Source organism: Python bivittatus, unplaced genomic scaffold, assembly GCF_059951505.1.
Source record: "Python bivittatus isolate LINGU-HERP-01145 unplaced genomic scaffold, Pbiv_v1 ctg000020_np1212, whole genome shotgun sequence".
Lineage (NCBI taxonomy): Eukaryota > Metazoa > Chordata > Lepidosauria > Squamata > Pythonidae > Python > Python bivittatus.
Genome location: NW_028277030.1, coordinates 128,531,621 through 128,554,895, shown reverse-complemented (window position 1 = coordinate 128,554,895; position 23,275 = coordinate 128,531,621). Strand labels below are relative to the sequence as shown.

Sequence of the window (23,275 nt, the reverse complement as noted above, 5' to 3'; positions counted from 1 at the left end):
GCCTGCCATTACCAGATTCACACACAAACACCACAACACACACTTTGAAAGAGCTAGGAAATCTTTTGGTGCTCCAGGGCCATGCTAAACATGAGAGAGGAGCACTATGGCTGCAGTGGGGCAATGAATTGATACCAGGATCATATTTTGCATATAGATGTCAGGAGACTCAGCCCTTTGTACTTTATCTAGCTTTAGCTGAATCCTGTCACCTCCCCCTACTGACGGGGTGAGAGAAGATCAGCCAGGTTGTATATGTGTGTGTGTGTGTAACCATTTAATACTGACAATCAACAGCTTACAGGAAAGGACTCAGAACACAGAGATCTCACTGTAAAAATTGGCAACTCATTTTTATTTGCTATTCTTTGCTGAGCATAGAACAAACCAAAGCATGAATATATAAATAAGCAAATATGAGAGTAATAGAAACCAGCGTTGTAACATTTACCTAAAATCTTTTTGAGAAGATTCAGAATAGAAGCAGGAGGCTTCTACATTTTATATAGTATGGGCTTATTTATCTCAGTCAGATGTCCACTACTGGGGATAGAATCTTCCTTACCTAATGCAAAGCAAAGCCATGTATTCCAAACATCAGTAGTAATTGATAAGAGCCAAGTCATCCCAACTGTACCATCTCCATTAGGTTATTTTGAAGCCAAGTGAGGATGATATGTTGCTGTATCCCTAGTGACATGGACATGATCTCTCTTTCTGTGTCACACAATGGCAGACTGGATGCATTGAGGAAGCTCAGAAGCCTGGACTGGGAAGCAATTGCCCTCTTCTGTCATTTCCCAGCAACTATGATGATTCAGGAGGTAGAAAAGAGCCATAATTATCAGTAGACATTAATAGCTGGTCCTTCCATGAACTCTGTTATAAAATTCATGGACTTGATACAAAATTCATGTACTCCATCTAAATTTAGTAGTGTGACATAAAGGCAAAGGCTTGAGGAGAAAGCGAAGAAAGCAAGAAAGAAAACAAAGTCATCTGAGGAATGTGGACATGTAAAGGCCAATGAGTGACCAAGTCTGAACCAGCTAAAACTAGATCAGGAACTGGAGAATGGCCACAAAGTGAAAATTGTACATCGACAGTAAACCTTTCCCAGAGACAACAGCAACCAACTAGTGTGCAGCTATGGCAGAGAATAAAAGAAGAGCTGCAGAAACATTTTAAAAGAGGGAGCTGGACAGGAACCTAGCTGGAAGACAGCCCATGTACACACAACCATTTGGATTGCAATCCGTCTTCTCCACTCCCCTCTGGTTTCTTGGTCAGTTATTCTGGTGGAACTTGGTGAGTATATAAGAAAGGTGTTTGTGTGTGAGTTTTGCATGCCTTGCTGTCTTGCCATTAATAAAGTTAGGAGGCTAACAAGGAATTCTTTGTGTGCTCTGCTCTGTGTCCTTTAGTGTGAATCACTCAACTATCCAAGATCCCCAAAGTGTTGGTATCTCACTCAGAGGTGTGTGAGTGAGTTCCCCATATAAATTCCCAACAATTGACAAGAGCTGTGTTTCCAGCAATCTTAAAATACCCTTTCCTGGCCATTACCAAGCTATGGAGCATTGCAAATGGGTTATGCGTGCCTTAGTGGGTAGTATAAGGAAGATTGACTAACTGTAAGTGAGATACAACAGCCCATCCAGTCTCCTGTAAAAGTCATCCAAATTGGATTCCATGACCACAACTGCTAGCAGAAAATTCTATAGTTTAACTATGTGCTATATAAAACAGTATTTCCTTCTGTCAGACTGAACCTCCCTGCATTTAGTTCAGTGGATGATCTTGAATACTAATACTGTGAAAGAAGGAGAAAACTGTCTCTCTTTCCACATTATCTAAGCCATGTATGATTTTATACATCTTGGTTGTGTCTCCCCTCATATTCCTTCATTCAGACTGAAGAACCCTTCTTCCCTTTGTTTATGAATGAAATACACACACACCCTCTATCTGAAATTCTAGAGACCTTAATGTTATATGCATGAACATCAGGAGGACAGAGAACCAAACTACAAAATGTCAAGTAGGTAAGTGACTTGACCTCCTCATAGTTGAAATAAATATGAATAACCAATCTGGAGATGGTTTTTGTTTGTTTGTTTGTTTGTTTGAGCTTTGAAATACAAGAAAACCAATGCTGTAAGAGAATTGTAACTGGCCGTGTATCTCTTCATTCCTGTCATGGAGCCCTCTTCAGAGCTGGATGGCCAGACATCCAGAATTATGCCAGACAGGCCACATTTTTAAAAATGTGCCCTCTGTTCACCTCCACTCTCTAGCGGACTCTCCTTTGTTCTCTGCTTTGTTTCTGTTTCATCTCCTGATATCTTGTGGGACAGGACTTGGAGGCAGTGAGAGCACTTACAAGAGTAAAACTGACTTGGCTCCATGAAGTGTATGTGGTGGTGAAGAAGCAGTCTGGGCAGAAAGGAAATGGACAAGGCAAAACAAACTCCTGAGCCCTGAGGCAATATTCCAAGCCTTTCTTCTTTGTCTTGGTGGCTATCAGTGCAAATGTTAAAAGTTTAGTATTAGGACAGCTAATGTTTCCATGACCTGCTAATAAAAAAGCCCCAGAATCCCATGTGTGTGTGTGTGTGCATGATGAGAAGGAATGGGGAGAAAACAGAGAAAGTTGAATATTTATGAGAAAGAAGCCTGTCAGTGGGAGGAAAAATTCGAGAAAATTGTGCGTGTCAAAGAAGAGTGTGCTGCTTCTTTAGATTGACCTCATAGCATTTTGCCTAGAGTCCCAAGGGAACTTTTTGGTTAGAAGTGACACTGGTTAGTAAGCTGATCCAAAATTCCAAAACAAAAGACTTCATTTAATTTAGAATGGCCAAAAGATTAGAAAGAATGGCCATCATTCATTCTGCATCTTATATCACTGTAATGTGGATCTTACAGGGAAAGGGTGAGCTTCAGTACACATTTTGACTAGGAAGCATATAGTGAACACTCAGTGCAGCTCCCTCGTCTTTGCCAGCTTCCTTCATATTCTCTACAGCAGTGTTGTCCAAACTTGACTACTTTAAGATGAGTGGACTTCAACTCCCAGACTTCCCCAGCCAGCATGGCTGGCTGGGGAATTCTGGGAGTTGAAGTCCATTCATCTTAAAGTGGCCACATTTGGACAACACTGCTCTACAGTGTCCTAAGATGGTAAAATAACTATCACTGAATTCTGTCATGTTGTGAAGTGTTACCGATCTGACAGAAGTGTAGACTGTGGAAAAATGTTGATGGAGAAATGTTCACTATCTCCAACATTGGTAAAAAATTGATATATGAGAAAATGAAAGCGAAACTATGTAAGAACATACTTCTTCCATATTCTGTCCAAAAGCATTGGGATGGCAACAAATCCCATGTTCTTTTTTCCTCCCTTGGCAACCAATTTCTCTAATAATGACACAAAAGAGAAGTAGTGTAGTTCAGCATATGCTTTTAGATTTTTACAGTTATACTGCCAGGAAACCACTGAGGTGATTGCAAAGAAGCTAAATTGCAAGTTTGAACTTTTCAGTTTGGAGCTGAATAAATATTCAGCTTATGTAGTGGACAATGCCATGTTAATTATGGAAAGCATGATGGTATCCTTCAAAACCCACAAAATACCCCCCTAAAAAAACTGATGGCCGCAAACTGTCTAGCTCATTCCCCATGGCTGGCTGGGGAATTCTGGGAGTTGAAGTCCACCCATCTTAAAGTGGCCAAGTTTGGACCACACTGGTCTAGCTCAATGTTTCTCAAACTTGGCAAATTTAGGATGTATGGATTTCAGGGAGTTGCAGTCCACCCATCTTAAAGTCGCCAAGTTTGAGAAACACTGGCCTAGCTCATGTTTTATATAACGTCAAAGGGATCCTGTGGGAAACCTTGATACGGATGCAGCAAATCTGTTCTCAAAATGCATGGCCATTTCAGCATTTCTGCCAGCAAAACAGATGAAGGACTTCTGTGATTTTATTGAAGTAGATCACTCCAGTCTGTTGCAGCATATTGTGACAAGCTTTCAGCTACTAACTTCCTGTTAAAATGCTGGCACTCCTTGACAAGTTTCTTTCAGAATGTAGGTGAACCTAAATGCTCCAGAATGCTATGGAATTGTTTTAATGATGAGGGAAATACAAGTCATCTGCGAGAACTTTATCTTTTTTTAATCAGTCATGCCATGAAATGGTTTGCAGACTGTATTGAAGGACCGGAAGCTAAGTCATTCATATCACATTATTTCAGGATATGAACTTGGAAATTGGAAAGAAAATTTAGGGACCACTTTTGTAGGTTTCCAGCACATATCAGACTCAAGCAATTAACACCAGATGTTGCAAGGGTATGTGAAGGTGACTTCATAATTTTCAGTGAAAGTACCATGGAATACCTGTATGATAGATACGATTTCTTTGAAAATAGCTTTCATTGCCAGATGTTTCATTGCAAACTGGCCGTGGCAGTGAAAGTGTTCTGCCTTTTGAAGTTTTCTGTAACGCACTGCAAGCTTGCAGTCTAAAAGAAATTGATCTGAGTGCACAGTATGAGTAATACGGGATTCTGGAAAGTACCACACTTTTTCATAGAAGAAACCCAAACTCCATTAAAGGGCATGAAGATGATCAGCTCCTACATTTTTTCTACACCTTGTAGCAATGCTCACAACATTTTTTCAGTGATGAGCACTGCTTGGAGAAACAAAAACAGAATGGAAGTAGACCCACTGAAAGTGTTACAAATTCCTCCATTTATAGTTACACTACACACTTTCAAGAGGGCTACAGGAATTCAGGATCTTATGCAGTAAGGAAATGCTCAAGGGAACACACAGGACACACAGAGTATCTGTTAACTTACAAAAGCATTTTTATTTAAAATTACTTAACTGTCACACATCCTCATGTACCTTCACGTGCACCGAGATACTCACTTGCCTGCTACACCCCAGGTCCAGGGGATGTACAGGAATTGGGGAAGCAGGAGGGCTCCTTAGATTGCAGCTGCATGCTTCAATTAGGGGTCTTCCAACAAAAACATGCTTAGCTTTCCTTGCCAGCAATGGCCCTCAGATATTCCTTCCTACTTCCCCTCAGCCTTTTATTGATCTCCTGGGTTGCTGGATCAAATGTTATTTGCTCCATGTCAGTTAACTGTTAACTTCCTTATCTCTATGGCAAATCTTATGTCTGTTAGCTGGTATCCAGACTTGATCTGATGACTTCCTTGTTTTTCACCCTCCTCTGCAGGTCCACATTTTTCCTTCCATTCATCCATCTCTCCCAAAATGTTATTTCTTATAACATTTTCCTCCTCTTGATATCTTTTTGGCTTCATGAGAAATGGTGTATCTCATTCACACATTTATGGACATATTTATTCACACTAATAACATTTACATTGGTAATATTGATTTGCAGCAATCTTGTATTGGTTTGCAGCAATCTTATTAACAATTATAGAACTCATACAATGAATACCAGTTGCAAGTAAATACATAATAATAAATGCAACAATTACATAAAACAGTGTAAAAATTAAATAATTCTTCCAACTGCTATCACTTCAATGACCCTTCATCAGTTTCATGTAATTCCCTTACTATTTTTTGTTAAATATTACTCATAGCCTGATGGATATCTTTAGTAACATCTGGAATGCAGCATTCTTGCTCAGTCAGAGCACATACACCTCCCTTTGCTGCCAATACATTTCGGCAAATTGCAAGTACCTCTTAATTTAAAGCCTGTTAGCGTTAAATAATAGACATTTGCAATGTTTTCTAGAATACAACTTAATTTTTTTACTTCTTTAATTGTTTGTGCTGTTCCATAATTTTGGAAAATAACAACAAAAAAACATGTTGTCTCAGTTACCGCTTTTATTTTGTCTTGTTTTGTTTTACTTCACTCTCTGAGTACTTGAAATGTGTTTGCATATCAGGGTAAATGCTCCCAACATAACAGACCCCTCCTCTTCTACTAGGCAAATGTTTACATGCTCTGATTCCACAAATAAAATAATGTCCCACCACAGCAGTGATTGCCTTTTTACAAGATATTTTATAGCAAAATACTTTGTTATAGTATTCTGCAATGCCATAGCCATGTGGTGTCATATCTGTGATAAATGCCCATTATTTGATCAGGCCCCAGTTTTAGCATAAGTCATATTACATGTACTAGTTCCTAGAAATGTAGAACCATTACACTGTAAACCAGGGTTCCTCAACCTCAGCAACTTTAAGATGGGTGGACTTCAACTCCCAGAATTCCCCAGCCAGCCATGTCATCCATCTTAAAGCCACCCATCTTAAAGTTGCTGAGGTTGAGGAACCCTGCTGTAAACAATGTAGTCCAAAACAAGGTTTGAATACTCTATCATATGCAGTGACATTTCTAAGTTTGACTTGCCATGTGTTTCTTTTAGCTGTTGTTATTTCAGTAAGGTTTAATTGATATACGAGCACAAATCCAGCATACTTACATTTAAATCTCAAGAATATTATAATACTCTTTGCAAAAAAGCATTTCTCCCACCCTCATTCAAAAGCCCCCCAAAAGCAAAAAAAAACACCAATGGAAAAACAGAACACATATTCCAATGCACCATTGTTGCTACTTTGTCATGCCATTGTTTGAGATCAGTCGATGTGATATTCTTGCAGCAGCTAACTAGATGGTCCATTGTTGTTGTTGTTGTTGTTGTTGTTGTTATTTCAATTTGTTAACTGCCCATCTCATCTAAGCGACTCTGGGCGGCTCACAACAGGTAAAAACAATCCAATAAAAACAAATGAAAAACCAATATGCAAACTTATAAAAACTATCCATAATCAATGTAAAAAGCAGAATATCATAATCAGCAACAGAATCCATCTTAGATCAGCTCAACATAGCCATTATAAGAGTTTCCCACCATTGCCAGACCCCCAGGCATGGTGGCAGAGCCATGTCTTTAGGGCCTTCCTAAAGGCCGGGAGGGTTGGGACCAATCTAAGGTCTGGGAGGATGATGTTCCACAGGGCAGGGCCATGTCATAAAAGTGTCTCTTCCTGGGTCCCACCAAATAATGCTCTTTTGTAGATAGGACCCATAACTTGCCTTTCCTGCTGGTCCCGATGGGATGGATAGATGTAACCAGAAAGACGCGGTTCCTCAAATAACCCCCAGCAAGAAAGATCCAGGGAATGGGAGATCATACTTGGAAGTGGGGGGGGGGTGCTATCATGGGCATTGAATTGCCCAGTTATAACACTGCCCATTGCTGGCAAAAGAGAGTCCAGCTCCTTATAAGCAAGACTGCTTCTATTTCCAGGATCAATTTCAAAGCCACTGAAATTTGATCATCTAGAAATAGGGCTCCTCTTTATTCTTCCACAACTGACAGATCATAGTTCTCAAGCACTGAAAGATGTTTTCCCCATTCACATCTCTCTTCCTGGTATGCCAGACCACAATATTAATGGCACTGCAGCAAAACTTCCAGTTGCTTGTGAATAGAGCCTTTATTACTTGTTTATTAGATTTCCTGACAGGGACTCTTGGGGAGATATCTACTCAGAACAAGCATAAACATCCCTCTGAGCCAAATAAAAATGCCCCTTAAAGAATTTCAGTGCAAAGGCAGCTTAAAACACAGCACAATTTATTCTTTGCATAAAGCCAAATTTTATTATTATTGTTTATTAAAATTTAATAGTTTACTAAATACTGAACCACGAATAACATGGTGTAGCTAGGACCCTACCAGAACAACTTGCAATCTAATAGCTATAACAGGAAAGGTTAAAGAAGGAACAGGAAAATTAAGAATTATTTTACGTACATTCAGGGATCAGAATGTAATCAGCCTTCAGAATTCACAATTCCTAGAATTTCTTGACTCAATTTTTTGTGCAGAAAATATTCAACAAATATATACTTTAGGATGAAGCTTGTTATTTTATATAAAATATGTTTGGAAATATTTATTAAAATATGATTTAATAAAGTAATTCATTTCTATTAAGATACAGATTATCATGCCTTTAAAAAATAATTAATGCAGAAATGGATGGCCATATAGACACATGACATTGACAAAGACGAGAAATGGGGCTATTTGTCCATCCCTAACTGGAATGGAAAATCTATTTCACTTCAAAAGAGGAAATTTTACAGAAATGAGGAGATAGAAATGAAGGGACTGGTAAAGGGAAGGGAAGGGAAGGGAAGGGAAGGGAAGGGAAGGGAAGGGAAGGGAAGGGAAGGGAAGGGAAGGGAAGGGAAGGGAAGGGAAGGGAAGGGGAGGGGAGGGGAGGGGAGGGGAGGGGAAGGAAGGAAGGAAGGAAGGAAGGAAGGAAGGAAGGAAGGAAGGAAGGAAGGAAGGAAGGAAGGAAGGAAGGAAGGAAGTTAAAGAGAAGATCAAGTGGATTAAATATTTCCAGAATTTTACATCATTTATAAGTAAAGCTCAGGGGGAAGGTAAAGCACTGATGAAGAAAAATACAACAAAGTACAAGGTATCACCAGTATGTTTAATAAGTAGTCAAGGAAGTTCATGAAGAAAAAATGGCTTTCAAAAATTGGAAGAGTTGTCAAAGGAAGGAGGACAAAGGAGAGCATAATTTGCAATACAGAAACGCAAAGATGCAAGAAGGAAAGCAGAAGGCTAATAACATTAAGGCCAGATTAAAAACAAACAAACAAAAGACAGCTAGGGGAGAAGTCTGAAAACAAATTGGGTAGGAGACTGCAGCATAGATGAATAAGTTCTTCATGTTTTTCTTTACTGAGGAAGGTGCAGGGCAACTATCCAAACCTGATTGTGTATTTTCAGAAGCATGAAGAGCTCTGGCAAATGCTGATGAGAAGAAGTGAGGTTCTAATCTTTATTAATAAAGTGAAGACAAACAAATCACAAGTTCCAGATGGTATCAGCTGAGAGTTCTTAAAGAACTCAGATGTGAAAATGCTGCTTTTCTTTTTTAAAATATCCAAAAACATGCCCATTAGGTAGGTGACAGTATGAGAACTGGAAAGTTGCCAAAATAAGGACGGTTTTTAAAATGGGACCCAGGGGGGATTAGCTAAACAGCTGTTCAGTCTGAATTGTCTGGAGGCATTATTACAGATACAATTTGCAGTTGTATAAGAAGACATATTTGGCTGGAGCGGAATCAACAGAGTTTTTGCATAGGTACGTCTCTCTTACTAATCTTTCAAAAATCTTTGAGCAAACTTAGCAGGGATGGAATAAGAGATGGCACCTCTTTACTGATTAGTAATTCAATAAAGAATTGAAAGAAAGGGGCAGAAATAAATGGACAATTCTCACAAGGATGAAGGATTTAAAATGTGGAGTCCTTCCAATATCCATATTATAACTCATGAAACTGGAATTTAATTTGCTTTTTTTTAGGGTTTTTAAAACAAAAGAGCAACGTGATGCAAAAAGATCTTTCTAAACTGGAGGCCTGGGTATAAAATGGCCAGCAGTGAAAGTCAAAAGGTATATAATCTGGAGATTAGGATGGATATATTGATTCCCCTTGATCTCTCAGTGGGGTTCAATACTATTGATCATGGTATCCTTCTGGACCACCTACAGAGATTGGTGGGATCACAATTCTATGGTGATTTGCCTTTCTTTGTGGGCAGTTCCAGTCAATGTTGGCTGGGGGAGTTAGGATTGAGGCCAAGGCCCCTAACTTGTGGAGTGTCTCGGGTCCCGATGCCCTCATCTACATGAGGCCACAGGATGAGGTCATCTATCAATTCAGGGCCAGGTATCATCAGTACGTTGATGATAGCCAGTTGTATATCTCAACCCCAGGCCACCCAAGTGATGCTCTTCAAGTCTCCAGTATCTGGAGGCTGGGAAGGTCTGGATGGGGAGGGATAGACCCAGGCTCAACCTCTATAACATTGAGTGGCTATGATTATTTGGACCCCCAGTCCCATAAATTTTCCATCTTTAGTCCTGGATAGGGTAACACTTCCCCATTCGGGACTGGTATGCAATGTAGGGGTTTTCCTGGACTCATAGTTCCTGCTTGAAGAATAGGTGGCAGCCGTGGCCAGGAGGGGCTTTGCACAGATTCATCTGGTGTGCCAACGGTAACTATTCCTGGACTGGGAGGCGCTCCAGATGTACATACTCCCGAATCACCTTGCATGTGGACTTTGCAATGTGTTCTACATGAGGCTGCCCTTGAAAACCGCTAGGAAGCTGCAGTTGGTCCAGAATGTGGTAGCGTAGGCACTGATGGGCTGCCATGGCATGCCCATGCAACATCACAGCTCCGCAAACTGCACTGGCTGCCAGTTAGCTTCTGGGTGCAGTTCAAGGTGCTGATCGTTGACATAGGGCCCAGTTATGAGGGACCACCTATGTCCGATAATTTCTGTCCACCCTCCATGTTCAGACAACAAGAAGCATGTAAAGTAGATAGGATTAAGAGAGAGCTCTGGACTTGAATGAAGTTTTTAATCTGGATCTCTCTAATACAAGAACATTACTTTGTCCTGGTACACTGGATACAGTTCTAATCACTGCATCTCAAAAATTATATTCTAGAGTTGGAAAAAGTACAAAAAAGGACATGACTGTGCAGTTGTTTTAGCAAATATATGTTGCTTCTGAGTTGGGGGGTTGTTTGTTTGTTTTTTTACTTTTCAGTCTAGCTTATAGCCTTGGAATTCCCTGGTGGTCTGTTATCCAAGTACCAGCTATAATGGTATATAGAACTAGAGAGAAATTCAGTTCTAACCAGCCTGACATTCCTCCATTATCAGTGAGGAGAACAGCCCCCTCAGCAATTCACATTGGGACCATTCGTAAGAGACTGAAAGAGTCTCTGCCTGAAGAATCTGGGAGATAAATTGAATTCCAAAGGCAGAAAGCAGGCCATAGTCGTATCCTATCCACTTTTAACAAAACTTGATAAAGAAATTCTGGAAGAGGCTGTATCTTCAGACAAAGCAAGACCTGACAGGCAAAATGATTTCTACAAAATAAGCTCTACTTCTTTTGAAGAAGAAAGCGACTTCACAGTTGCATTTGAGCAAAAACTTACTCCAGCCTTCTGCAATCTGGGAGCCTCACAGGAGTCAGTTCCCAAAATTTTCAGCAACAAGGCACCAAGAGTTGACTCAAAGAATACTTTATCTTTACCTTAAGTAAGATATCCTCAGTGACCCTCTGCCTCACTGACCCATCTCTCAACTACTGGTTCATATACACTTGTCTTCTTTCTTTCTGGACTCGATCTTCACAAGCATCCAGAATGCAAGTTGCATCTCCATCAATCACTCTGGTCACTGCTTGCCTGCCCTAAGGCAGTAAGGTGAAGTGGGGGTGATGGAAATGGGGAGAAGCTCCAGGCCTTGATGTGGGTCTCTTGCAGAAATGCGAGCTTTATCAGGTGCTCTGGAGAAGTGGCTTTTGGCACTGATCCTTATAATATCCAGCAGTAAATGAACAATTCACCCTAAACTAGTTTCAGAAGCCAAGATCTTCTTTTCTTCCCAAGTTAATCTAAATCTGACAAACAAATTAAGTTGTCACATCTATATGTAGACAACCTAGGATATATGAGAAATGGGTGATGGAATAACTGCTACATGTTTGCTATCACACTATCCCAACTAGACTTGACAGTTTTAAATCACACCTGCCTGGAAATGCTTCAGACCATGTAAAAGCAGCACTTGAGAGATGTATCCACAGGAAGCCTAATTTTTGTCTCAATTTCATAGTGAGGGAAAAGTTGAAGGAAGCTGCTGTTCCCCGCTATTTGATAATGAAAATATTATCTGCTCTTTAGGTTGCATCATTTCTTATCAAACAATCTACTCTGTGCTAAAATGGTCCCTGAATGGTTTTGATCTTAGCCTCCAAGCTTCACTTGAATCTAATTTGTGCCATGCTTCCAGGATGGCAGGTGACTAACACTGAGGAACAGATAGTGGGAATTCAATCCTTTTAGTTCTCCTGGACTTCACAGCAATTTTCAGTGACATCAAACATAGGCTGATTGGCTTCAGTTTGGGGACAGAGTCTTATGGTAACTCCAGTACTCTCTCAAAAGTTGGTTTCAGAAAATAATGCTGTTCTGTTCTGTTCTGTTCTGCCTTATGGTCTTTAGCCTGTGGGATACCGTAACATTCCATTTTGTGTCCCAGGCTCTTTAACATTCATATTAAGCCACGGGGGATTCAACTGATGTTGAATGAGCTTGTATCCATGCAGGAGGACTAAGTTCATAACTTAAGAGTATGCCTAGATTCAACATCTCTCTGGAAACACAGATGGTGAGAGTAGCCAAAGATGTCTTTGACATGGCAGCTGAGACCCTACCCAAAGAAAGCAGAGATTGCTTCCATTATTCCTGTGGCATCCAGACAGAGGTGCTTATAATGCACTTTATATGGGAAGCCTTTAAATACACTTTGAATCAAGTCTAGATTTAGTGTATCCAGGAATTTTTTTATGTAATATGATCTGACAGCTAGTAAATCAAAACTCCTTTCAGTTGAGTTTGACTCCAGGCTCCTTCATGGATACCTTTCTGCAAGTTTTTTGGGCAACGATATAGAAATAATTTGCCATTGCGTTCTTCGGTTGATTTTTTATTTCCTTGTCTAGCCACTGTCCCTGATGTTTCCTGATAGTTTCCCATCTAAGTATTAACCAGGTGCAACTCTGCTCAAACAAGGGCAGTCAGAGGCTGTCACTAGCTGTGGCCAAAGACTCAAAGGGTTTCATTCTTCATCAGTTAAAATTTCCATATTATATTTTAAGGCTTCTTATACGAAGCGCCTTCTCAGTGGCACAATTTCTACTGTGAAATTCCCTTCCCATTAATGTATAGATTTTGAAATCTGAAAACTCACTGTTGTAAACTCTATTCTTTTTTTAATAGTCATTATATTAAAAATTACAATTACAGTGATAAAAATTAATACAAATTTTTAAAAAGAAAAGAATAAAAAGAAAAAATACAAGGTGCAGAAAAGAAAAAGAAAAGAGAAAAAAATGGAAAAGAAAGAATAGTAAAGAACAGTAGCAAAGAAATAGTAAAAAAAGAAAAAAGAAAAGAAATATATAAAGAAATATATATTCTTTCAACACGTATAAACAATTTTAGTAACTTATCGCCTTCCCTTCAAATGCAACACATTTTTATTTATTTATTTATTTATTTATTTATGTATCAAACTTGTCATCACCCATCTCATTGAAATGACTTTGAGCGGTTTACAGAACAATTAAAATCAATTAAAATTACAATATACAATAATCTTAAATAAATAGAAAATAAATAGATCCAAGGATAGATGTTAAAATTGGCAGTCACTCAGAGAGTGTCATCAATATGCTAGCCACTCCCAGGATTGGGTAAGATTGTTGTCACCCCATGCAAGCTGGCAGAACCAGGTCTTTAATCCTTTCCGGAAAGCCGGGAGGGTAGGGGCCTGCTGCATCTCTGGGGGGAGAATATTCCAAGGGGCAGGGGCAACAGCAGAGAAGGCTCTCCTCCTGGGCCCTACTAGCCAACATTCTCTCATTGATGGGGTCCACAACATATCCCACATGGACCGGGTGGGACAGGTTGATGTGATGGGGGTGAGACAGTCCTTCAGGTAACCTGGACCCATGCCATGTAGGGCTTTAAAGGTAATAACCAACACTTTGAATTGGACCTGGAAGCAGATTGGGACTCATTGCAGCTCACGCAGTAAAAGTGTTATATATGCCATTCTTGGGGCATCCAAGATTGTCCGCACAGCCACATTTTGAACCACCTGTAGCTTCCGGATACTCTTCAAAGCTAGCCCCATGTATAGCACAATGATCTCTTCTTCCCATATCCCATCTCTTATCTTAAAACCTTGTCTTCAGTCCTGATCAGCAAAAGTCCATTAAGGGTTACCAGAGATAGCAACATATCTATTTTAACCTTGATCAAATAAACCAACTTTATATTCCTTCCTTTTACTTTTAACAATCTTGATTTTTAGTCCTTTCAAATAATGTCCTAGAACTTGATTTCTTTTCATTTTTTCTTTGTCCCTTCTCACAAAATTCTTCAAAGATTTAACAAGCCTCTTTTGTAAATCCAATCTAGGAAAATTATCCAAGTCAGTCTCTTCATTTGTTATTTGTATAACCTTTTTAATTACTAAGATATCAGCCGATTTCTTTTGTATGTCCAGCACCTTTTTCCATATCATTCTTGTAGCCTGTCATTTTTAAATCCACTTTCAGATCTGACTGTCTTGCCAAGTAAAACTTGCTCCTCTTCCATAACATCTTTTAAATACAGTCTATCTATAGAGGCAGACACTCTTAAAATTAATTTCTGGGTCCATTGTTCAAAAATATTCTTCAATATGTCCAATGTTAAAATTCTGTATTAGTAAGTCAAATTTAAATGTTCTTCTCCCTTAATTGTAATATTTAGTTCCTTCAAGTTCTATTGTCCAACCTTCAAAGTCCCATCTTAACATTTTTTTTAAAGAATTCAAAACAAAAGCATTTTCCCATGGGAAGGATGCTTTAATTAATTCCAAAATCTTATTTCAAATCCATCTGGACCCTTAGCTATTTGTAACTTTCCAGAAACAAAGTTCTAATCACCCTTTTGCTGCTTATTCCAAAAACAATTTTTTAAAGTCCTGAAACTTGTGTTTAAAACTTCTTTTGCTAAGGATTGAAGGAAACTCACCTGGTGCTGTAAAACCTATCTATCCAAAGGTTCCTAATAGCTGAAAAGCAGTTAACAAGCAATTTCCAAAAGTGATTAGAAAAGGAAGTATGTAAACCCAGTGTCCTTTTAAAGGTGCTGACTGTGGTTGGAGCAAGATGGCTATTCCCTCATCTCCCAGAGCTCTAAACCCACAAGAGATCACTGTCATGTGGTCTCCTCATGAGGAGCAATTTTGGAGCACTTGTGGGCAATATCTAGTCCTCTCCTTGCCCATTTGAGAGGAATTACAAAGAGCTGGCCTACTCACCAGCTCTTCGTTCCTGCATGGTCATCGGTCCCACTCTTCACTTCACCATTTCATCCCCAGAAGTCATAAACTACTTTCTATTCTTGACTGGCACTTTATACTCATTATTTATGCTTGATAGCTGCTTTGGTTAATATTTCATATTGTTTTTATTTACTTACTTACTGACATGGTTTATAGGCTATTCCAGTCTGCCAATTCTGAGTGGCATACAACTCCCCAATATGTAACTGGGATTAAAATCATACAATTGGTTAAAAAAACACTAGATATTTATATTTATTTTATTGGTTTTATGTCATGATTTATCAGCTGCTTTTATTGTTTATACTGTATTTAAAATCCCATGCCATGGCTTGCCACGGGCATTGGGGTAGCAGTATGACAATAAATGAATAAACAAATAAAACATGATGGAATTACAGCTCCCAGAATTGCATGGTAAAGTTGAGAAAGCTGGCTTAAGGTCCATATTTGCATATAATTATTGACTACATTGTGTTTTCACATTACCTGGTGCACCCTTTTGTCAGTCCTAATACAGCACCACAAGATTTGCTGACACATCAAAAAAGGAAGCAGAGCTGACAACAGCAGAACCCCAATTTGGGAGCTCAAGCATGAAGAAGACTTTTCTGGAATATAGTTTTGATTCATATCCTTCTTCCATTCCCTCCCTTCCTCCTTCCTATCACTGTAATTTATTTGGGGTTTCACCTTTACTACTCCCTTAGAAGAGCACACCAAAGGAACCTAATCATCTGTCAGTTCACTTTGTTAACCTACAACTTCTTTTTTCATGCATGGAACTGAGGCTGGAGAGAAAAGAGAAAGGAACAAGTCATAATTTTAAAAGTTCTATGGTCACAGAACTGGCAGCTGGTATCTGCTATCTCTAAATTATTTAGAGGCTCCTAAACTTCCAGTACAACAATGCTGCAAGGATTTCCATAATAAACAGCAACAAAGCATTCAGACAATAGAGCAACCTTCCCAATTCTGGTACTCTGTAGATATGTTGCTTTATAACTTCCAGAAATCCAGATTGCAGGCCTTTATAAATTGTAATTTTCTCCTTTCTGTTCTATTCTGCTGTCTCCAGGTAGTGCAATGTCCACTATACAGACTTTTTTGTCTTTCTTATCAACAATTGTTAAGGCTGGGGTGTTGTGTGGCAGGTGCTTGTCTGTTTGAATTCTAAAGTCCCAGAGCACTTTAGCTTCTTCATTCTCTATTACTTGTTTTGTGGTCCCACCAGTTCTTGCTTGTAGGCAAAAGGTAATTCTTGCAGATATTCCAAAGCACCATTGTTGCTACTTTATCATGCCGTTGTTTGTAGTCACTCTGTACAATCTCCTTGCAGCAGCTAACTAGGTGGTCCACTGTTTCTTCAGCTTCTTTGCAGAGCTGGCATTTGCTATCTGCTGTTGTCTTCTCAATTCTGGCTTTATATGCATTTGTTCTTAAGGCTTCGTCTTGTGCAGCCAGAATTAGCCCCTCTGTCTCTTTCTTCAACTTTCCTGCTCTTAGCCATTGCCAGGTCTTCTTGTTATCTGCTTCGCCTGCTGGTTTTTTATGTACTGGCCATGTAATACTTTGCCTTGCCATATCTCTTTTCTATTTTTCATTTGGTTTTGTAGTCCAGTTTGGTCTCTTTGGTATTCAATAAGCCTTCAAGGTGTACTAGCTTCAGTGCATCTTCTTCACTGTTCTTCAGATATTCTTCCAATGCCCTTTTTTCTTCTTCAACTGTCTGGTGTACTTGTAACATTCCACACCCACCTATGCTCCCTGGTAAGTAGAGACTGTCAACATCACTGCATGGATGAAGGGCATGATTCATTGTCATTATTTTTCCTATCCAGGGCTTCTAGTTCTGCTTGAGTCTACTCCACTATTCCAGCTGTATATCTAATGACTAGAATTGCCCAAGTGCCTTGATGGTATTTCCTCCACAGAGTTTGGACTTTAAGATCTTCTTAAAGCTCATGAGGTATTCACTACTAACCTTCTTCTTGACTTCAATGTGCTTGATGTTGTCAGCTTGAAGGATGCCCAGGTATTTGTAGTGATCTTCTTCATCCAGACTCTTGATGTTATTTCCATTAGGCATCTTGATTCCTTTGGTTTTCACTATTTTTCCCCTGTTGACGGTCAGGATGGCACAGTTGTTCAGTCCAAACTCCATTGCAATATCTTGGCTGTATATTTGGACAGTGTTGAACAGCAATTCCATTTCAGATGGTGTTTTTCCATACAGCTTCAGATTGTCCATGTAAAGGAGGTGGGATAGCCTGGCAGATGTTTTTGATGTGTGATAGCCATGGCCTGACTTATTCAGCATTGTTGACAGAGGAATCAATGCAATGACAAACAGTAGTGGTGATAGTGAGTCTCCTTGAAAAATTCCTCTCTTGATGTTAACCTCTCCCAGCCTATCACCATTGACCAGCAACGGTGTCTTCCATTGTGCCATTGATCTTTACTTCTGATGTTTCTACTGACTCCTGTTATTTCTAGGCACTTGAATATCCAGTCATGTTGCAGGGAGTCAAATGCCTTCTCATAATCACTCCAAGCTACATTCAAGTTGGTCTTCCTTCTTTACAGTTTTCCAAAATCATCTTGTCAGTTAGGAATCTTGTCAGCAAGAGGGATCTTTTGTCCTTCTTCTGTTTGGGCAGTTTCCTTTCTGCTCAGATGGAAAGAGCTTGTTTTCAACTAGATACTGTTGGACTGCATCAGCTACCACACCAGTTAGCAATCTGAAAGTTGTTGGCAAGTGGGTAATTGGCCTGTAGTTGCCAGGTGCTGCCCCTTTTGCTGGATCTTTCATTATCAGGTAGGTTTTGCCAGATGTTAACCAATCTTCAATTTCACCTCCTTGCAGTATGTTGTTAAACTGCTTGGCAATGAGCTGTCAGATATTTCAACCAAAAACCATGCAGTTCATCTTTACCTGGTGCTGACCAGTTCTTGATCTTCCTTGCCCTTTTCTCCCCCATTTCTGCTGTTATTACAAGTTCTTTCATTTCAGCTTTTTAAAAATTCTTTTCTACTTCCTTTATCCAAGCTGCATTCTTGTTGTCTTTCTTTGGGATCTGCCATAGATGCACCAAGAACTGCACTGTTGCTTCTTTGTCAGGTGTTGACTGGTTCATTGCAGTCTCTCCATTGATGGATTGGTAGAAACATTTATGATTCAACTGAAATTGGAGATTCTGCCTGTAGTGTACAATTTGAGCTTCTGCCGATATTTTTGGCTATGGCTGTTATTTGCTGCTTTATTATTTCCAGTACTTCCTTGATCTTCCTTGTTTCTAGATGATATTTCTTGATTAGGTATTTTTTGGTCCTTTTGTTCTTCAGCTTCTTTTTCTTCATCTGTCCTAACTTGCTTGCATCTGATCTTAGCATGTTGATTTTATTTTCCAACCTGAGCTTCCATTTTGGTGGTGCACTGTTTGGTTTTTTTTCTTGTTTGTTGATTTTGCATCCAAGGTATTCAGTTATAGCTGCAGTCATGCTGTACATTACTTTGTTTCTTGCAGTGAGCTGGTGCTTATATTTGATATTACAGCATTGGCATCTTTTAATACTTGTGCTAGCTGTTTCTCTATAATCAGCTTCAATGCAGGCAACCTTATTCTGTTGTTTTTGTGCTGTTCTAGAAGCTCAGTTATTCTTTGTTTCAGTCCCTCTTGTTTTTTAGTTAGAGGGCTTTGTTCTTTCTTAGAAGAAGTCTCTATTGTCTGAGCTACTTCTGGCAAGGCTTTGATTTCTTTGCCCTGGGTAGACCTTTGCAGTTCTTCCAATTCTACTTCTGTGAATACTTTATTTCATGTTATAAATCAATGTTGATCTGCTAGCCTCGGTTCTGTCATTTCTGATTCTGGATGTTGTTCTTTCCAGATATCCTTTTCTTGTTGGACCTGATTTGTAATAGCAAATCATTATTTCTTTGTTTTCAGTCTTTGTATATTTGCGATGGGTAAACAACTTTTCTTCCAATAGTTTTGCAGCTGCTGGTCCTGTTTGCTCAGCCAACAGTCCTGAGTCCTGTAGCCCACCTGTCACCAGATGTCAAAGAACTAGAACACCTAGCACAGTCCTTGTTGACCCGGGTGATGACCGATCCAGTATGGGTTTCTGTAAATTACGTCTCACCATACTGTTTATGGGAGAGACACTCTTCGTATGGCTCCTCTGATGAGACCTGTCCAGAATGGTTGAACCTCTGGCTTGGAGCACACAAGCCTCACAACCACGTGAAGGTAGTGCCTCACTGGGGATGATGATGATGATGATGATGATGATGATGATGATGATGATGATGATTGGCTGCCCACTCCAGAAGATTCTGGGCAGCTTATAATATCCAAATATACAATTAAAACAGTTAAAAGCACGGAAAAGAAAGTGGCAGCCTGGACTAAAAGCTTAAAACACAAGAATGTGTGGAAGAGAAAAATAAACTCAAAAGAGCAAACAGAAATGTGGATCATATGCTGGGTTTGCCCCCAATGCTAAATTGTGGCTCAAAAGTGGGCATCCAGCCAGTGTGGCCACTTTGTGTTGCACTGTGGTGTGAGCAGTAAACTGTGGCTCAGTCAATCATGTTTTATGGGCACAGTTCTCTTTGGGAAAACAGCTGGCTCTCACCTGAAGACAATGTTCCTTCACAACAGACCCTGGAAAGGATACATCCACCCATAGCTCATTTGCCCTGTGAGTGGAATAGGCTGTGGTAGATGCAGCGCAAGTTAGGGGTGTGGAGGTTCAACTCAAAGGCGCTGACTTTTCAGCACTTCATGACCCCTTAACCACCAGAGGGCAACAGGGTGTAGATAGAGAGGTAAGGATTTACTCAGTGCCCCTTCTTTTTCCATCACTCTGTCTGCTCTTTAAGAAATTGCTAATCTGAGGTCACTTCCTTCTGCCTTTTTTTCCCAGGCAAAAGGGGCCCCAGAGAAGTCAAGTGACAGAGGAGAGGAAGGCAGAGTGGGAAGTAGGGAGGATATGAGTGGAGACCAAATAAGAAATAAATCCAGAGGACAAGGAAGAAGATTGAGCTTGACAGTCTGACTAGGCTGATGGAAGCCAATGAATTAAGAGCTTGGCAAACCTTTCCTTGGTTAAGAAGTAAAGCAAGCTAAGTGATTCAAAGCAATTGAAACAACAGTCAATGAAAGCAGCACATGCTCAGCTTATGATATTCCCAGCAGGAAACAAACTCATGGGCTTTACCTGGTTGCTAGGCAACATGTGTGCAGAACAGGTAGTTTGTCTGCATCCTAAGTGGTCTTCACTGATCTACTTACTCCATGGTGTGATTCCCTGACCCCCAATATTCCCACAATGGGGTTGCAGAGGGAAAGGCATTGGAAGAATCTGAGTAAGCTTTCATTCTTACTTACTAAATAAACAATCTACCTTTTCCCTTGGAGCTCAAGGAAGATTACAAGATTACAGGGGGGCTCTCATTTTATTCCCAGAACAACCCTGTGAGGTAGGATGGTCTGAGAAAAAGTGATTCTCAGTTACACTCTACATTATTTATTTGGAGAAAAGCCCACCAATTAACAAACAGAACATATCCATGAGTTGAGGTTCTGAACTGTGTTGCAAAAAAAGTCAAAGAGGGTCCAGCAAAAGCAATTCAGATTCCTTCAAAAGGGACTGCTGAAAATAATCAGTGCTAGTTGACCACCATAAGGAAAAGTGGATGGAGCTCCAGTAATTAGACCTTTTTAGCAGCATAACAGAACTGACCCTGTCCCTTGTTTTCACTGGCTATATGACAATACTTTTCTTAGTTTTGAACTTCATTCTGAATTTCCTTTTCTTGGATTGTGAAATAACATTGCCTGTTATTTCCGCAACATTACTGCTGTTACCAGCATCACAGCATGTAAATGGCGAAGGTGGAAGGTGGAAGATGATGAGTGTTTCCAACCCTCTGGAAGAATGAACTCACCACGCGGAGTAAGCAGGCATTTCTCTTTCCCTCCTGGGATCCAGCGCTTTGATGCTGCCTGGGAGAGAGGGAGAAAACAGCCCCACCCTCTCCTTAGTGGGAGAGTTTGTCCCATAAAATGGAACAGAACGCAAGCATGTGGCTGGGTGCGGTGAGAAAGGAGTCAAGCCTGGAAGACAGTAGAGACGTGGGGAAATGTGATGGAACGTATCTACGAGGAGGAGAGTGATGTGGGAGATCAAGGCCATCAGGAAGGAGGGGGTGCATTCCAGGAGAGAAGAGCAGGCAAAAGGCAACACAGTCCGCAGGGGGAGCGTGAGAAACATAAGAGGTTCAGGATAGCCACCCCCTAGAATCTCTCAGGGTATATCCACTAGTTGCTGTAGTATAGATTTAATTTGGCAAGATTCTGTCCTAGAGGTGTAAGCAAATAAAGAGCTGTACTCAACAGGACTGTTTCCTCATTGTTCTTGGGCTGGACCTGACAGGAAAAAACCCTCCACCCCAAAGGCAAGTAATTCAGCACAGTCCCCGGATGGCAGAAGAAAACCACAAGCCTTGGAGCTGCAAGACCTTCTCAGAGGAGAAAGAAAAAGGGCCTGACCAGAGTCTGCAAACCAGAACCAGCCCACTGCCTGCAGCAACCCAGCCGCAGACCTCCACAAACCAGCTCCCGGAAGAGAGGACTCTGAGAGCTGAGGGGAGAGAAAAACCCATTTGCAAGTCTCTAGAGGAGTGAAAAGCATTTTCACATGCAAATGGACTGAGACTGGCTACAAGGGTGGCAGGGGCCCAGGAGGAGAGCCTTTTCTGCCGTGGCTCCCCCCCTCTGGAGGGTCTTCCCTCTGGAGATCAATTGGCCCCACCCTGCTGGCCCTGAAGGCTTGCCCCTGTGCAGACCCATTTCCTGGTTGGGCTGACTGAAGTTTTTGTAATTTTCTTTTGGCTGCTATGTGCTTTATGATTTTTTTTAATGTGGTTTTATTATTTTTAATATTGTGAGCCACCCAGAGTCATGCATTTGAGATGGACGGCTATATAAATGGAATAAATTAATTAATTAAATATGAGCTGAAGAAAAAGGAGATACTTAAAGCGCTAGGAAATATTTAAGTTAGGAAATAGGAACAGAAACATAGAACGTAGAGATAAAAATTTATAGATTAAATAAGAAATAGTTGTATAGTCATAGGAAGACTGTAGATAAAGATAGGTAGGAAAAAGAAACAAGCATAGTATTAGCATTAAGGTTAGAAGTAAGGAATAAGTGTTTAATTGTGTATAATAAACCAGCTTTTGTGGGGGTGGGAAGCAAATCCAGTCTTTGTGTCTGTGATGTGTTCCCTATTAAGAAAAATTCTAACAGCCCCCCATTCAGGTTTGGACTTAACATTCAAAAGTAAACGTAAGGCTCTCTGTTATAAATAAATAAATAAAAAATCTATCAAAGGGCATTTGTAAAACTTTGGAGTTTGTTCATTTTTAATTGAAGCATACTGCATGTGTGATAGGTTCTCCTTCCTTATTGTAAAGAAATATTATGGACAATTTTCAAAACTCAGATTAAATTTATAAAATTATGCTTTGCTTATTCTAATGCAGGGATTGCTTAGAAGTTGATTAGAAGCTACTTACTGATCTTTGAAAAATTGGCTACAGGTGAGTTTAACAATTATTTTTTAATAAATTAATAAACCTTTTCTTCCTCTCAAAGGCTGCGGAAATTAAGGCTTGGAAGTAGATTTGGGTCTTTGGGTGAAAGAATGTAATCCAAGCTCCACTTTGGATACTGAAAATAATTCCTGAGACATCTTATCCTGAAATTCTGTGGTTGGGTTTGCACTACATGCCAGAATGAGCAAAAATGGAGTTGGATAGTTTATCACTCGCAGTATTGTGGGAACCTGAACATTGTTTTACCATGTTATGTGAAGCAGACCATCATACATGCTTTAAGGTGGGCAGCCCAGAAATCTTTTAAATAAATAAATAAATATGTAAGCCATAACATCAGGGATTTAGACAAACTGTTTATTATTTTTATTTTCTAGGGCAGTGTTTCTCAACCTTGGCAGCTTGAAGATGTGTCGACTTCAATTCCCAGAATTCCCCAGTCAGCATGCTGGCTGGGAGATTCTGGGAGTTGAAGTCCACACATCTTCAAGTGGCCAAGGTTGAGAAACACTGTTCTAGAGTGAACTATTGTGAATTGACTATGAGCGAGAGTTGCTTTATCTGGGTCCAGGATGGAACTACTGGATTAGAAGAGGGACCTGCACCGATGAGC

At 40.0% G+C, this 23,275-nt stretch overlaps 1 long non-coding RNA gene across 1 annotated transcript; it reads left to right on the top strand.

Annotated features, from left to right (window-relative positions):
* Positions 1–1,121: 1,121 nt before the first annotated feature.
* On the top strand, positions 1,122–22,709 carry LOC148217180 (uncharacterized). The gene is made up of 3 exons (XR_015798065.1): positions 1,122–1,308; positions 1,914–2,045; positions 22,591–22,709. It is a non-coding gene; the product is annotated as an uncharacterized LOC148217180 (long non-coding RNA).
* Positions 22,710–23,275: the final 566 nt, after the last annotated feature.